This window comes from Lucilia cuprina, chromosome 5, assembly GCF_022045245.1.
Source record: "Lucilia cuprina isolate Lc7/37 chromosome 5, ASM2204524v1, whole genome shotgun sequence".
Lineage (NCBI taxonomy): Eukaryota > Metazoa > Arthropoda > Insecta > Diptera > Calliphoridae > Lucilia > Lucilia cuprina.
The window spans coordinates 53,886,982-53,903,347 of NC_060953.1; the positions used below are offsets into that span (position 1 = coordinate 53,886,982).

Consider the following 16,366-nt stretch of genomic DNA (forward strand, 5'->3'; position numbering starts at 1 on the left):
CTATAGTCTAGTCTATAGTCTAGTCTATAGTCTAGTCTATAGTCTAGTTTATAGTCTAGTCTATAGTCTAGTCTATAGTCTAGTCTATAGTCTAGTCCATAGTCTAGTTTATAGTCTAGTCCATAGTCTAGTTTATAGTCTAGTCTATAGTATAGTCTATAGACTAGTCTACAGTCTAGTCCAAACTTGAAGACTAAGTAGTTTAAAATTTAGTTCATGGTCCATATAAATACAGTGAACTCTAGTTCTATCATTTTTTAGTTTCAGATTTTGGGTTTCATGTAAGCCGATTTAATGAAACTCGTTTTTAGGCAAAATATGTTCTTAAAATCTTACACAGTTGTTGCCTAAAAATATTATAGTATAAAATATTTTTCTTCTCTCTCTCTCTTTCTTTCTGTTAAAAGTAATGATGGACTTTATATCAATCTACTGATGTACTTTTATGTTGTTAATTATAATTTGAAACAATTTAATGGGTTTATAATTATTTATCAAAAAAATATTTATAAAAATAATGAGTGTTTTTAATCATTACTTAAGGTTCAAAAGTACTACAAGGTTTTTGTTTGTTTTATTTAAAAGAAAAACACAATTGTTTTATATTTAAACAATTAAAATATTATTTAAACAGTTGCTTTTTTAAAATAAAATAAAACAGATGTTGGATATTAATATTTTCATTTTATTAATAGCTCATAGACATTGACAAATCTAAAAAATAAAATTAAATAAATTGACTTTTATTTCCTTAAATTTAGTAAAAAAAAAAATAATATTAAAATATTCTAAATTTTTAGGTTTATGATAATAGTTTAAATTTTAGAGACGCCAAACCCATATTAGGCAGCCATTTAAAAAACCAGATTAAAAATTAAAAAAACATAAACTTTAAAAATTTTTAAGCAATTAACAGTGACCAAATTTGCTAACAAAACATTTAGTTTAAATAGTTTTTAATGGTTTTTATTTTAATTTTTAACTAAAATGAATTTGAAATTTATTGTTTTACAAATTGCAAAGAATTTATTTTTTTTTATTTTCCCAAGAAGTGAATGTACGTTATGTCAGCCCACGTTGATAAAAAAAGAGAATAAATTGTAAACACATTTGTGTTTTATGATAAAAAAATACAGAACAATTCGTGTTGTTCTTTTCTACTTTATAAAAGAAAAAATAAAATGAAATAATTTATTTGTTTGACATTAATTACACCAGAATCAGTTGATATGATAAGATATGTACGCACTCATTTAAACATATCATCATTATTTTTTTGATAAAAAGAAAGAAGATTGTATTGTTTTCGTCTAGAAAATTGTGACGCTTAGTTGGAATTTTGAGTCTTTTGCAAATATTTTGACGCTCCCGGAAATTCTTACACTCTATATCAAGGGACTACTGGACAAAAAAAAGGAGAACTGATATGGTGCATTGATGCTATAGATCTTCAACAGTTGGTCTATTTTTGGTCCAACTTTTGTTACAATTCGAGATCTTTATAGTTCAGGTCTTAGCACAACTCAGACTTCAATCGTAAAGTCTTTAAGTTTAGCTTCAATTATAGTTATTTGTATAGTCTAACTTTAGCTTTCATATTAAGTTTTTATATAGTCTTACTTTATGGTCAACAGTTGGTCCAACTTCTGCTTCAATTGTAGGTCTTCGTTTTAGTTGTCGTCAATTGTAGTTATTTGTATAGTCTAACTTCAGCTTTCATATTAAGTTTTTATATAGTCTTAGTTTAGCGTCAACAGTTGGTCCAACTTCTGCTTCAGTTGAAGGTCTTCGTTGTAGTTAAACCTTAGCTTCATTTGTAGTTCTCAATGTAGTACAACTTAAGCTTCAATTAAAAATATTTTTGTAGTACATGTTGTAGGACTTTTTGTAGCCCAACTTTAGCATTCACTCTATGTTTTGATATAGTCTAGGAAAGCTTCAATCGTTGTTCTTTCTACAGTTCAACTTATGTTTCGATTGAAGCTAAGCTTTATAGTTCAACTTCAGTTCGCAGGTCTTAACATAGAACAACGTTAGCTTCGTTTTTTTTTAGTCCAACTTTATTTTTAATAGTTGGATTTTTATAGAGGAGTGCTTAGAATCCAACTTCTGCTTCAATCGGAGGGCTTCTTTGTAATTTAATCTTATCAGGTCTTAATGTTGTACAACTTTAGCTTCAATCGTAAGCCGATTTTGTAGTCCAAGTTTATCTTTCATTTTAGGTCTTTATATGGTCACAGCTAAGCTTATATCGTTGACCTATTTGTAGTATAACTTCTGTTTCCAATGGAGGTCATTTTTAAAGATCAACCGTAGCTTCATTCACAGACATCTTTTGCTGTGAAACTTGAAGCCTTTTTATACCAGGTCTTTATATTGTATATGCTTCTATTGGAAGTCTTCTTTACAGTTCAACCTTAGCTTCATTTTCAGGTCTTAATGTAGCACAACTTTAGCTTAAATTGTGAGTCTTTCTGTAGTGCAAGTAGTCCAACTTATGCTTCAATTTCAGGTCTTTTTAATGGTTCCAGTTTAATTTTAATCGTTGGTTTACTTCAATTGAAGATCTTTTTTAAAGTTCAACCTTAGCTTCATTTATAGATCTTAATGTTGCACAACTTTTGCTTCCATCATAGGCTTTTTTGTGATCCAAGTTTAGGCTTAATTGTAGTCCAAGTATATCTCCTATACCAGGTCTTTATTTAGTCCCTGCTTTAATAGGAGGTCTTCTTTGCAGTTCAATCTTAGCTTCTTAAGCTTAGCTTCATTCTGTAGTGCAAGTAGTCCAACTTCTACTTCAATCGGAGTCGCACTTTATAGTTCAACCGTAAGCTTTTTTCGCAGGCCTTCATGTAGAGCAGTTTTAGCTTCAATCCTTAGTACTTTCGTAGTCCAAGATTATCTTAAATTCTAGGATTTTTTGTCATCCAATATTTGCTTCCATTTTAGGTCTTTTATGAGGTCTTGTTTGTAGTTCAGCCGTAACTTTATTCGCAGAAGTACAACTTTAGTTTCAATCGAGCATATTTTATACATTTTAGTTTCAATCCAACTTTAGCTTGAATCGCGCATATTTTGTAAATTTTTGGGTCTTTTTTGCAGTCCAACTATGGCTGTAATCGAAAGTTTATAGTACAACTTGAGTCCAATTTCAGACCCTTCTGTTGTACAACTTTAGCAGCAATTAAATGCTTATTTGTAGTTTAATTTTATTTTCAATCGCAGGGCCTTCCGCAGCCCAACATTATCTGCAATTTGCAAATTTACAACAGTCAAACTTGGGATCATTAAGTAGTTCTTTTTGGTGGTCCAATTTTAATTTTAATTGCAGCTCCCATTTTAGTCTTAAACCCATTTATTTCTTAATACTCATATCAAATAATAACACAATAACCTGTCATAATTAGAACGTTCCGTAAAAACTGCTTCTCTTGTAATTTTATTTATTAATGTTTTAACTTTTAATAAGACACAAATTAACAGTCATACACCTTTCAGTCTATATAAATTCATAAAATTATGAATTTGTCAATGTCTGCCAGAAACTTTCCAAGAATTTTTCTTTTTATGAAACGCTTACCACACTTACTGACCTTATTTAACCCCTAAAAAAAGAGTCTAAACTTAACCGAGTGTAACATAGTTTTTTTGTTTGTTCTTTCTTAAACTTGTTCAATTGGATAACTGCTGAAATTACACTAGACCTTTTTTTTTTATACTGAAATTTTAAAGTGACAGTAGAAGTCAAAATTTTTTGTTTGTAACTTCTTTTGGAAAACCAACCAGCAGATACTAGTACATATGTTTTGTTTTTAATGTGAATATTGTAGTATAAAGGGTGGGGCAATAGGAAGAGTTTTCAGAAAAAAAATTGTTTAAGAAAATCTTAAGCTTTCGATAGATTTACTTCTATAGAAATAAAAACGTGATTTCTATGCGAAATATTAAGCTATCGAGAGAGTATGTTTAAGGTCCACTCTAGATCATGTAAAAGATATTCACCACTATCGTCTATCATCATTTCACGTGAAAAAAAATTCTCCTGTTGAAATTTGTTGATGGATTTTTGTAAACGTGGAATAGCTGTTCCTTACACAACAAACTATTGTGAATGAATTGTTCTTAACAATTCATGAAAATTTGAAGGAAACAAAATTTTCACTTCTATTGGCGATAGGGGTGATTAACTTCCATTTCCATCAGAAATCTTAAGCTAGAGAGAGAGAGAGTGTCTTTTTTTAAGAAATCTTGAACTAGCGAGAGAGTGATTACTTTATATAATCCTATGCTAAAGAGGAAGACGTCTTAAGGGCCCTTCACACTTTACGTATGTAAAGTAGAATTAAAAAGGAAAATTACATTCCATCCGTATAATAAAAAGTAGAATAAAAGTCTTATGATTTATATTTTGGTGTTTACATGATTGGTATAAAACAATAACAAAGTAAGATGAAAACAGCTGTTTCACTTTTTTATGTATGTTTACATAAAAATACATCACTGTTTTAAAGCGTCTGGCTTGTTTTTTCAATCATTTCAAAAAATGAAGAGAATTATACGACTGTTAAATTTTCGATCATAGATACAAGTCGAGTCTGTTCAAATCAGCTGGCCGCCGGTAATATTTTCAACTATAAGTATTTTTTTAAATAGTCGACTTTTCGACTTTTTTCGGCTTTTCGATTCTTTCGACTTTTTGACTATTTTCGACTTCTTTCTACTTTTTTCCGACTATTTTTTTACTTTTTTCGAGGTTTTCCGAAATTTTTTGAAATTTTTTTCCACTTTTTTAAAATTTTCGACTATTTTTGACTTGTTTCTACAATTTTCGTGTTTTCTACTTTTTCCGAATTTTTTCGACTTTTTTGACTTATCGATTTTTTCGACTTTTTGACTATTTTTGACTTCTTTCGACTTTTTCCGACTATTTTTTGCCTTTTTTTCGAGTTTTTTCCGACTATGTTAGAGTTTTTGACTTTTTTTTCACTTATTTAAAATTTTCGACTATTTTTGACTTGTTTCTACAATTTTCGAGTTTTCGACTTTTTCCGACTTTTTTCGACTTTTTCCGAATTTTTTCGACTTTTTACGACTTTTCGACTTATCGACCTTTTTCGACTTATCGACTTTTTTTCCACAGACGATAGTCGAATCATCGACTTTTTTAGAACAAAATCGTCGACTTCGAATTTTCGACTTTTTTCGACAAAAAGTCGATTGTTCTATTATTCCAAAATTAATTTATAGAACCCTACTTAAACGTAGCCGCTAATATAGATTGGATAATTTAACCAATTTGAACGGAGTTGCCACGAATTTGAATTCTTATGACAAATAGAAAAGAATTGCCACAAAATATTGTGCTAATATTAAAATATTGAAAACTACTATAACAATGTCCATTTTCTGCAGAAAAAAACTTATATAGAGACAGCTTTATATATAACAGACTATTATACAGATAATTTTTAATATAATTAACGCTTATAGGTCAATTTCTGAAGAAAAAGTTAAATTGAGCCGACAATTTACCCGCCGCCGATATTTTCTATATCAGCCGCCGGCCCCGCTGATCATTTTACATCGGCTTGTTTTCAATTCGTATTTTCTCTCAATGTGTGATACTGGCAATCTTGTAAACAAAATTATGACAAAACGTATTATTTGTGTGTTCGTGTGAAGGCGTCTTAAAAGAAATCTTAAGCTACCAGGGAATTAACTTTGACAGGAAATCTTGAGCTAACGAAGAAGACAAGCTAGCAAGAGAATAACAACTGACTTCTTAAGGAAATCTTTAGCCAACAAGAGAGTGATATCTATAAACAAATATTATAGAAATGAGAGTGCGTTTGATCAGTTTGGATAACTCTTTTGGTAACACCCTTTATATTAACCAAAAGAAAACATAAAACTTAATAAGCTTCTTCTTCTTTTCTAGTTTAATATATATTTTTATATATTCTTTAGCCAAAATAATGTTCAACACTCTCGCCTCTAAATAAAGTATAATGAAACACAATAATAAACGACTTTAGATCCCAAACAACTGACGTTTCTGCTGAAAAACTCAAAGAAGAGCAGAAAAAAAGTAAAGAAAGAGTTATAAACAAGTCCAAGTGCAACCGTGCATAAAACTAATGATGATTATTAATGAAATGTTTTTCTTTTAGACCATTTTCATAGCAATTTTATCATATTCGTACACTAGTATGTTGGCGTCTATTAGCCACAAGTTTATAGAGCAAATTTTTCAACTATTCTTGTAAGTTGGGTTTTTATTTAAATATTAATCTGATTACCAGTAAAGCGGTTTGAATAATGATAAATAATCCTTAACATAATTGTTAGGCATAATGTTGTCCTACTTAAGTTTTTATCGTAATAAGGGTCTAATTTTTAGTTATACTTTAGCTTTAACCGATAAACGGAGTCTCTTAAGTCACTTAAGCTTTAATCTTAGACCCTTTAGTGTTCCACCAGGAAAAACTTGCATTGAAAAGTAATGAGTTTAAAACCTCTTTATACTACTTCTTTATTACAAGGCAAGTACTTTCAAGATCGCTTAGAAATAAGGAGTTTAAGAAGTACTTACAATTCATCTTACAAATAACCAGAGACTTTACAGTTAAATAAAATATACAAACAAAGCCGAAAATAAAATACTTCTATAGCAGATTATAAGAAAGTCATTACTTTAGTACTTCTAAGTAATACAGGCGGTAAGTAGTAGTCATTGGAAAGTATGTAAGTAATAGAACTATATCTGTAATCGTATTTGAATAAGTAATCGAACTTTAACTGTAATCGTAGGTTCTTATATATTCCCATTTTTGTAGGTCGAACTCTACAACAATCATAGGTCTTCCATATAGTAATATGTATCTAAGGCTTAAATAAATTTTAAGCTACATGTGAAACTCAGTCGTATCTAATCGGCGGTCTTTATACAGTTACATTTAACATTCAATCGTAGTTTAAATTTAGCTTCATTCGCTAATTTTATAACAGTCCAACTCTAACTTAAATCGCGTTAATACAATTTAGCTTCAAATGCTGGACTTTAAAAAATCGAACTATAAGTTTATTTGTATGTCTTCTTTAGCTTTTATTGCAGATCTTCACAGCTGAACTGTAGCTCTAATCCTAGATACAGTTTATCATCGATCGCTGGACTTTATCCAGTTAAACTTTAGCCTAAATCAAAGGTATAGCCCAATTTAGCTTTTATCAGATATCAGATAATTTAGCTCCAAATTATACACTTATTAAGCTGAACTTTAGCTTTAATCATAGGTTAAAGCTTTGCTCAATCACTTGGCTTTATGATAGTAGTCGAATATTTGCTTTATTCGTAAGTCTAATTTATCTTGTGTTACTAGACTGGGTTCTATGTACCTTTAGCTATAATTATACATCCAAATTCAGCCTTAATCATTGACTTCAATCGAACTTAGCAAATTTTTTTGTTAAACACATTTTATTTAACGGTCTAGCTTTAGCTTAAGCCAATAGGTTCTATTTAGTTTTAATCGCTGAAATGTGTACTGTTTAACTTTTGCTTTAATCATGATTCTATTTTAGCTTTAATTGTAGCTTTATTTTAGTTTTAATCTTTGATCTTCAGACAGTTCAAATGTAGCTTCAGTTACTGTCGACTGGCCGCTGGTAATAATTTGCAAGCCGCGTCGCCGACAACTTCTTTCGGGACAAAAGCTTTAGCCGGCTTAAACGTTGCCGCTGCTAAAGAATGGAAATAATTTAACCAATTTGAACGAAGTTACCTATTTTACGACTTTTTGACTTTTTTCCGTCTATTTTTTGACTTTTTCTAATTTTTCCGACTATTTTAGAATTTTTGACTTTTTTTCCACTTTTTTAAAATCATCGACTATTTTTGACTTCTTTCCACAATTTTTGAGTTTCCGACTTTTCGACGTTTTTCGACTTTTTCCGACTTTTTTCGACTTTTTTCACAGACGATAGTCGAGTTATCGACTTTTTTTGGAACAAAATAGTCGACTTCGACTTTTAAAGAGTTGCCAAAAAATAGTGAAAACAACTATAAGAATGTCCATTTTCTGCAGAAAAAAAAACTTATATAGAGACAGGGTTCTATTTAACCGACAATTATACAGAGATTCATTTAAATCACCCCTATCGCCAATAGAAATGAAAATTTTGTTCTCTTGAAGTTTGTATATCCCTCGAAGGGAAAATTGCTATCGTAAATTAGTTGGGAACAATTCATTCACAATAGTTGATATTGTATGGAACAGCTGTTCATTGTTTACAAAATTATATCAAAAAATTTCACAACAGGAGAATTTTTTCACGATAAAACACTTAGTAAACGAAAAGGTATAATTTTTTGTAGCTACTTGTATCTCTGATCTGATCTCTGCGATCCATTGTGTTACAATTGCTGGTTCATATATAATTTCAACTATAGATCATGGTACATATTTTTTTGTAATAAGCCACCGACTGAAAATGGTTGTACCGCCGCCGCATTTCTTGCAGCGGCTTGTATCTCAGATCCTATTACTCTCTCTCTCTCTCTCTCTCTCTCTCTCTCTCTCTCTCTCTCTCATTTTTTTTAATGATTCAAAAGAAGAAATGTAATTATATCAAGTAAAAGGGAAACAGCTGTTTTCATCAAACTTTGTTTAAATACAAAATTAAAACGACTTTTAATATCTTTTTGTTTATACAGATGGTATTTATTTTAACGCTTTCATTAGACTTTACGTGTGTAAGTTAAGTGTGATCGTGTAAAAGTTCTTTTAAGTTTCAGTCTGAGACCCAGTTGTCTTACAATTGCTGGTTCTTATACAATTTTTTCTTTAAAGTCAAAATATTCCTTTAATTATATATATGGGTTCAACTTGAGTTAGAACTTTAGTTAATCACACAATTTTTAGCTTCCATCGTAGATCTTATAAAGTTAAGATTTAGCTTTTATTGTAGATCATTATTAAGTCTCTCTCTCTTTTAACCTTTCTAAGAAGATCTTTATGGGGTGCGTGACTTAGAGAGGTCACAGCTTTGTAGTAATTTTAAGTGCGTAATTTAAAATAAGTAATTTAAAGTTATTTTTCTAACTAATATTTTTTATTTTAATTCACATCTCCTTCCGCCCCTAGTGTAACGAATATTAGCACCTTAATTAGAAAACTAAAATTTTGTTTTATTCATGTTAAAAACATCCGTTGAATGTTTATTGTTAGAATGAAAAATTGTATTATATAATAAAAAAATAAGTAGTAATAATACTGCAGAAAAAAAATTGTTCACAGAAGCTGTGGCAATTAATTATATATACACTGAAAGAAATTTTAGGCATAATTTAAGAATATTAAACAATTATAAAAAAGTAACGTTAGAAGCAAATAGTTGTAAACTTTTTTAAATAGAAAGAAATTTTTTTGAAAATATTGTAATATTTTTTTTTTAAATTAATAAAAATTCTCTCAGTGTTAACTGCACATGATGATGCATTTACTAACAAATTACATTAAAATAGCGTGCAATTTTATTGCTATTGTTTCGAATTGAAATAATTTTCATAACAAACTTTATTTCGCACCATATAAATAATTGTAATTTTTTTTTTACAAAAATAAAAAATAAATAAAAATTTAAACTTGACCCGCTAACTTTTAATTAAGATGTCAAAAAGTGAAAAAAAATATTAAAGATTTTTAAACATTTTAATAAAATTCTATTTAACAAGATATAATAAGAAAAATGTCTAGTAATAGAATATCAAGATAAAAATAAAAAAAAACAAAGTACAAATGTCAGTCTGAGAAACATTTTTATAAAAATAAATTCATTCGTTCCCAGTTAATTGTAATTTTTATTAATTTAATTAAAATTTTGTTGGTTTTTTTTACAATAATTTCCTAAAGCTTTAAATATTAATGTCAAAAAGAAGAAAATTTTATGCATAAATAGAATTATTATAATTATTATTTTTTTGCACTAATGAATTATTTAAACAGCTTGACATTTGACAGATGACAGACACCCTTCGCTTTAAAGAAAATAAAAAGAAGAAGCAAATGTGACAAGACAATTAATTAAAAATTTTATAAAACATCTTTCTTAAACAAAAAAAAACTATAAATAATAATTTATAAAATTCTAATAAGATTTCCCGCAATGATTTATCTTGTTGAAATTTTTATTTAAAAAATTATTAGAGCTGAACAATTTTCTTCAACAATTTGTTAGCAGAAAAAGTGTTTTTCTACTAAAAGTATTACTCATAAATAAAATATTATTTTTTAGAAATCAGTTGATTAAAAAAAACATTTAAAATGTTATATTTATTATTAATAAAATAAGAAATCTTTTTTTTTAAATTTAAATATGTTTGGAAAAAAACATAAAATTTTGTTCACAATTTAATTTCACTTACAATACAATATTATTAAGTATTTTACTTTTTTTTATTATTATTTAAATTTTCCAATAATTTGCAAACCTATTCAAAAATGTTTATTGTTTAAAGAAGAAAAAAAAATAAAATCGATATAATAAAAATATTTAACAAATACTTTTGTTAACTTTTAATATTTTATTTATAAATAACACTATTAAAATGTAGATAAATTAAAAAAAAATACTTTCTTTTTAATGTTCATATAATGCAAACTAAAAAAGAATGGATTTTAATGAATAGTAAGTCTGTGATGAAAAGAAATCTTAATCGACGTAATACTAGTGAAATTGTAAAGAGATTACTAAGTACGTAAAACCTCTTCAAATACCAATATCTAAGATATTAAAAAATTTTTATGAAAAAAATACTCAAAAATTTTTTAAATTGCTCAACTAACTGGTTTTTATATGTTTATATTCTAGCTTTAAGATTAAAGATTAAATCTGAAAGTATATATATATTCTGGATCCTTATAGAAAGCGGAGTCGATTGAGCCATGTCTGTCTGATTGTTGAAATCAGTTTTTAGCGGACCCCAGATATCGACGAGATCCGAATCTTCAATAATTCTTTTAGACATACTTTCGAGAAGATGCCTATTTCAAATCAGCAAAATCGGTCCAAAAATAACGGAGATATGAGTAAAAATCCTAAAAATTTTAGACAGTCTAACTTTAGCATCAATTGTAGGTCCTTTAATTTCAATCGATTTCCTTTATAGAATCTAAATAGTTAGATTCAATCACTGCGATTTATACACTTTAACTTCCGATATAATAGTAGACCCAATTTAGCTTTAATCGCTATAGCTTAAATCGTACTCCCAATTTAGATTCAATCATTGGACAGTCTCTGGGTTTTATATTCCTTAAATTTCGCCATAATTGTAGATCTAAATTAGCCGGAACCGCTGGATTGTATAGAGTCTAACTTTAGCTTAAAACGTATTTCATATTTAACTTCAATCGACTTCTTTATACAATCTAACTTTAGTTTCAATTGCAGGTCCAATTTAACTGCAATCGTTGGGTTTTAAACAGTCTCACTTAAGCTCAAATCGTACTCTTAATTTAGTTAGATTCGGTAATTTTCAAACGTTTAAAACTTTAGATTCAATCGCAGATTTAATTTACCTTCAATCGCTGCGTTTTAAACTCTTAAACTACCGATATTATAGTAGGTCCAAAACAAAAAACAATCTCTTGGTTTTATACATTCTATTTTAGGTTTAAATCGTACTCCTAATTTAGATTTAATGATTGGTCTTGAAACACTATAAATAGTTAACATTGTAGTTAACTTCAGTAGCTGGCTTTAGCTCCAATTTATTTGTATATAATTGTCCAATTCACAAACGGTGTTGTAAGGTTGTATCGTAGTATGTCGTAGTTCGTTTTAAACATTACGACATCGATTGTAAATCGAACAAATATAACTTTAGCTTCAAATGTAAGTCCTATTGAGTTTCTGCAATAGCTTTTATAGAGTCTTAACTTTTAACTTAAGTTATTGTACGTCCAATTCAACTTTAATCGCTAGACTATATACAGATCACATTTAGCCTTAAACGTAGATTACATTAAACTTAAATTCATAGCATTTGTTTATTATAAATTTAGCTTTAATCGTTGGTCTAAATCTAACTTAAATCGCTGATCTTTTTATAGAACAATCTTATCTTTAATCAATGATTTAATTTTGTTCCCTTTTGCATGATTTAGGTATAGGAACTTCTTGGGAGTTTATTATTCAGAGTATATATTTCTCAAAGAAGTCGTCCGACAAAAATAGTACCAGATTATATAAAATCTGCAAATTTCGATCACTTTTCCATTATAGACAGGAAGACTTTTGCAAAGACCAACAGAGGTCAAATAGATAATTTTGAACCCTAAGCGACAGCATAATGCTGAGAGTTATTTCTCTAATATCTAATAAAAATTAGAATTAGGTCTTATATATAGATAATATCTATCTATATATAAGACCTATATATGATAATATCTATCTATATATAAGACCTATATATAAGATCCATTCTGGTGAAAGTCGATATAAACCAGATCACATTGATCACGATCTTGTTTAACTATTAAAGGCTCTCTAGTACTCCAGGCCTCATACAAGTCAAAACAAAAAAACTCACTTAAGGCTACCAAAAGTTGCAGAATATATGATCGGACGTTCCCCACCTAAATACCTTCAAGATAAGTTTAGACTGCACCTTCAAGAGAAGCTTAGACTGAACACACAGTCTTTCGGGATACTGTTATCTCAGTCTACTAAAAATGCTACTATACGTAGCATTTTCTATGTTTATATTGAAGTTTTGATCTTCATCAGATTTCTGTTTGAAATGTTAGCCATGACTAAGGTCAGGAGAAGAATCTGAGAATTAAATCTTGAAGCGTTGACCATCAACAACAGTCTTGGCTGAAAAGTTAATTACCTCTTGCAGACGTCTCTCTGGACTTTTTTATAACGTTCTTGCAGGCTTATATACTGAAGTCTGGAGCTATTTATGTTAATGGTGTTGCTCCTTCTATGTGACTATCCGCTAAGCAAGAGCAAACATGTTTAAAATTTTAACAAGGACTTAGATATATTCATCTGAGTCTTGCCTTTGTCTGCTTTTTTAACCAAATATTATGTATTGAACTGGTACTCTTTGCTAAGAACATGAATAATGGAATAAAAACTTGATCGCCCCTTTAACAGAAAAAAAGTTCCTAAATCGTGAACCAATTTTATTTTTTTTTATAGAAATGATACAGACAGACAAACATATGTACATATTTATTGAACATATCAAACTTACATATTATTTTTGGTTGGTTCAACTAAAATTGAATCGTTTTAAGCGAAATACTGGTTTACTGCAATTTAAATCCACAACTACAAATGAAGTGCACGTTATGAATATTCCAAAAGAATAATAAAATTTTATTTTCTCAAAAATTTTCAAAACAATTGGTTAACACATTCTTTTATAAGATTTCAGCAGTTAAATTAAATTTGTTTTGCATTTTTATAGCTTTATGAAATTATATTATTCTTTAATTTTTTTTTACTTATTCAATTTAAATTTAATTTTGTATTCTTTGCTTTTGTTTTATTTATTAAATTTCATGATAATCACTTTATTCATTCTTTCTTTTGTTTTCTTAAAATATTTCACAATTATTTCTTGAATTCACAAACAATCTATTGAAATGAAGAAGAAGGAGGCACTTTAAGATTTTGTTGCTCAATACAATTTGGCGTATTCCTGGAAACCGATATTCTTTATGTAAGATATGTTTTTTGTATTTATGCGATTTTGGATGTTTGTATTTTAAACAAAGTTATTCACTATTAATTATTATTTACTCGTATTACGTTATTCGCACATGTTGTATTTACATCTATGCCTATTTATTTCTAATAGTTTTTCTTCAATCAATTATATTTTTCTTGAATATTTTTTCTACCGGTTATACAATTTTTTTGCATTTCTCAAAACCGTTTCAGAAATAGAACTGAAAACAAGTCGACAAATTTCCAGCAACATCACCTGCAAAACAACAAGCCCCTGATGAAAACTACTGCATACACACACACATACCTAAACACAAGTTAAATTCCTGAGAAAAAAACTACCTGCTTGTGAGCCACTTAATGAACGATAAATGTTATAGTGAAGAGAACAATGAATGAAATATTAATTGAGTAAGAGTAAGAGAAATAAAAGTGATAAAGAGGAAGAGAATACAAGTTAGTATTTATTGCAACCAGGGATGGAAAAAGAGATTTTGTTTCAGTATCAAAAAATATTTCAGAGAGTACTTTTTTGGATCTCAAGGTACTTAGGTTAGGTTGATAGCACAATGTATACTACATCAAATCCGAAGAAATGCACCTAGGCCACAATCGGGCCTGTTGTGCGCTCTTTATCATGAAAAAAAGGAACTGAATAAATTATTTTTCAGTGTTCAGAGACTCAGTTCCTTAAACGTAATTCCTAAGAATCTTCCAATCAGTATTAGTCAGGAATGTTATTTCTGGAATAACATCACTTCCAAGATACTTGGAAGAAAGTGCTCCAGAGTTTCACTGTCCTCTCCACATGCTCTACATACGTCTGAATCTGAACGTCCAATTTTGTATAAATGTGCTGAGTTTGTCCACTCAGAATACGTACTATCATACTAACTTCAGACTTGGTCCTCCGTAGGATTTTTGTGGTTCTACCCACTGTTTCATTATTCCAAGAGGTCTTATGGGATTCTCTCACCCATATTTTTAGTTCAGCTTTTGTTGCGTCAAATGGTTTTGCGTTCGTCAGTTTAACTGCCTTGAGCTCCCTTCCCTTTAAAGCTATTACATTCGCTCTTTCGTTACCGACTACAACCGAGTGGGCTGGTACCCATATGATGTTATAAAGTTATAAGTCTCGAAAAGGGACAAAAATTGCGATTTCTCAAAAATCAGGACATAATATCTCAGATTCCAGATGTGATGGAGAAAATATGAAGTAAATTTCGAACTCAGCGAATAATCTTATAGGAGCGTCTAACATAGTCACAGGATTTCAACTATTTTAACATTTTGTCTGATAATATTGAATAGAAACAGCTACTAAAATTATAGAGTACTTTAGTAGCTACATCTTTTATTTGATGCATTTTCGATAATAAGTGCCAAAAAAATTAAAAAAGTATTTTAAGTTTTAAAGAAACTTTTATTCCCATGTATCAATTGGCCAAAGAGTAAAGATAATTTTCCTAGGAAATTGTGTAAGTGGTAATAGAGGATCTTCTGCGTTCTTGCACGTCCAAAAAAACGTCTGCAATAATAGTCCATACGATGTTTAATAAGTCCACTAAGTATGACTTAATGAAGACTTACTGAATTTGTATCAAAAGGCATAAGAGTAAAGGTAATTTTCCTAGGAAATTGTGTAAGTGGTAATAGAGGATCTTCTGAGTTCTTGCTCGTCCAAAAAAAAACGTCTGCAATAACAGTCCATACGATGTTTAACAAGTCCATTAAGTATGACTTAATGAAAACTTGACGAATTTGTATCGAAAGGCAAAAGAGTAAAGATAATTTTCCTAGGAAATTGTGTAAGTGGTAGTAAAGGATCTTCTGAGTTCTTGCTCGTCCAAAAAAACGTCTGCCATAACAGTCCATAATAAGTCCACTAAGTATGACTTAATGAAGATTTAACGAATTTGCATCAAAAGGCAAAAGAGTAAAAATAATTTTCCTAGGAAATTGTGTAAGTGGTAATAGAGAATCTTCTGAGTTCTATCTCGTCCAAAAAATCGTCTGCAATAACAGTCCATACGATATTTAATGAGTCCATCAAGTATGACATAATGAAGATTTACCGAATTTGTATCGACAAGCAAAATTTTGGAAAACGTATTTCAATAAACAGTCAGTATTCTAGAATTTGGAGATTTAAACTATCGAGTCGTAGAAGAAATATGTCAATAATTAATCATCGAAATGTGGAGATCCACACCACGCGTTTTACGCTTTCTCGCATCATACGCGTCTGTCAAAAAAGTAAAATCAATGTATTTGTATGCTGAAAGTTACAAGTACAAAAGCGTAGAATGTCTTGACGCATAGAATGCTTAAAGTAGATCTACTTTCTTCATTTATAAGCGTCACAAGCCGCGCACGAACATGTCGGCTGATTTTGACATTTTATATGACTTGAGACTTTCTTTCCTGAAAGAAGCGTAAAATGCGAAGTAGGTATGAAAAGCCCGTAATGCATAGTGTGGACTAAGGTTCTATAAATCGACTTTCGAATAATCGAACAATCGACTTTTTTCAGAAAAAAGTCGAAGTCGAATATTTTGTTCCAAAAAAGTCGATAACTTGACTATCGTCAATGAAAAAAGTCGAAAAGTCGACTTTGTAAATA

The 16,366-nt window shown here is 29.3% G+C and overlaps 1 protein-coding gene across 2 annotated transcripts in view; it reads right to left on the minus strand.

The window, feature by feature from the left end:
• Window positions 1–16,366, minus strand: part of LOC111679168 (sodium- and chloride-dependent GABA transporter 1) — an 81,976-nt gene that overhangs the window by 53,288 nt on the left and 12,322 nt on the right. Inside the window, exon 1 of one of the 2 annotated variants that reach the window (XM_046950960.1) lies at window positions 13,265–13,977. The exons of the other annotated variant lie outside the window; for it this stretch is intronic. The gene's annotated coding sequence lies outside the window, so the exon portion shown is untranslated. Of the gene's footprint in view, window positions 1–13,264; window positions 13,978–16,366 lie in introns of those variants that run through there. 2 annotated transcript variants of the gene reach the window in all.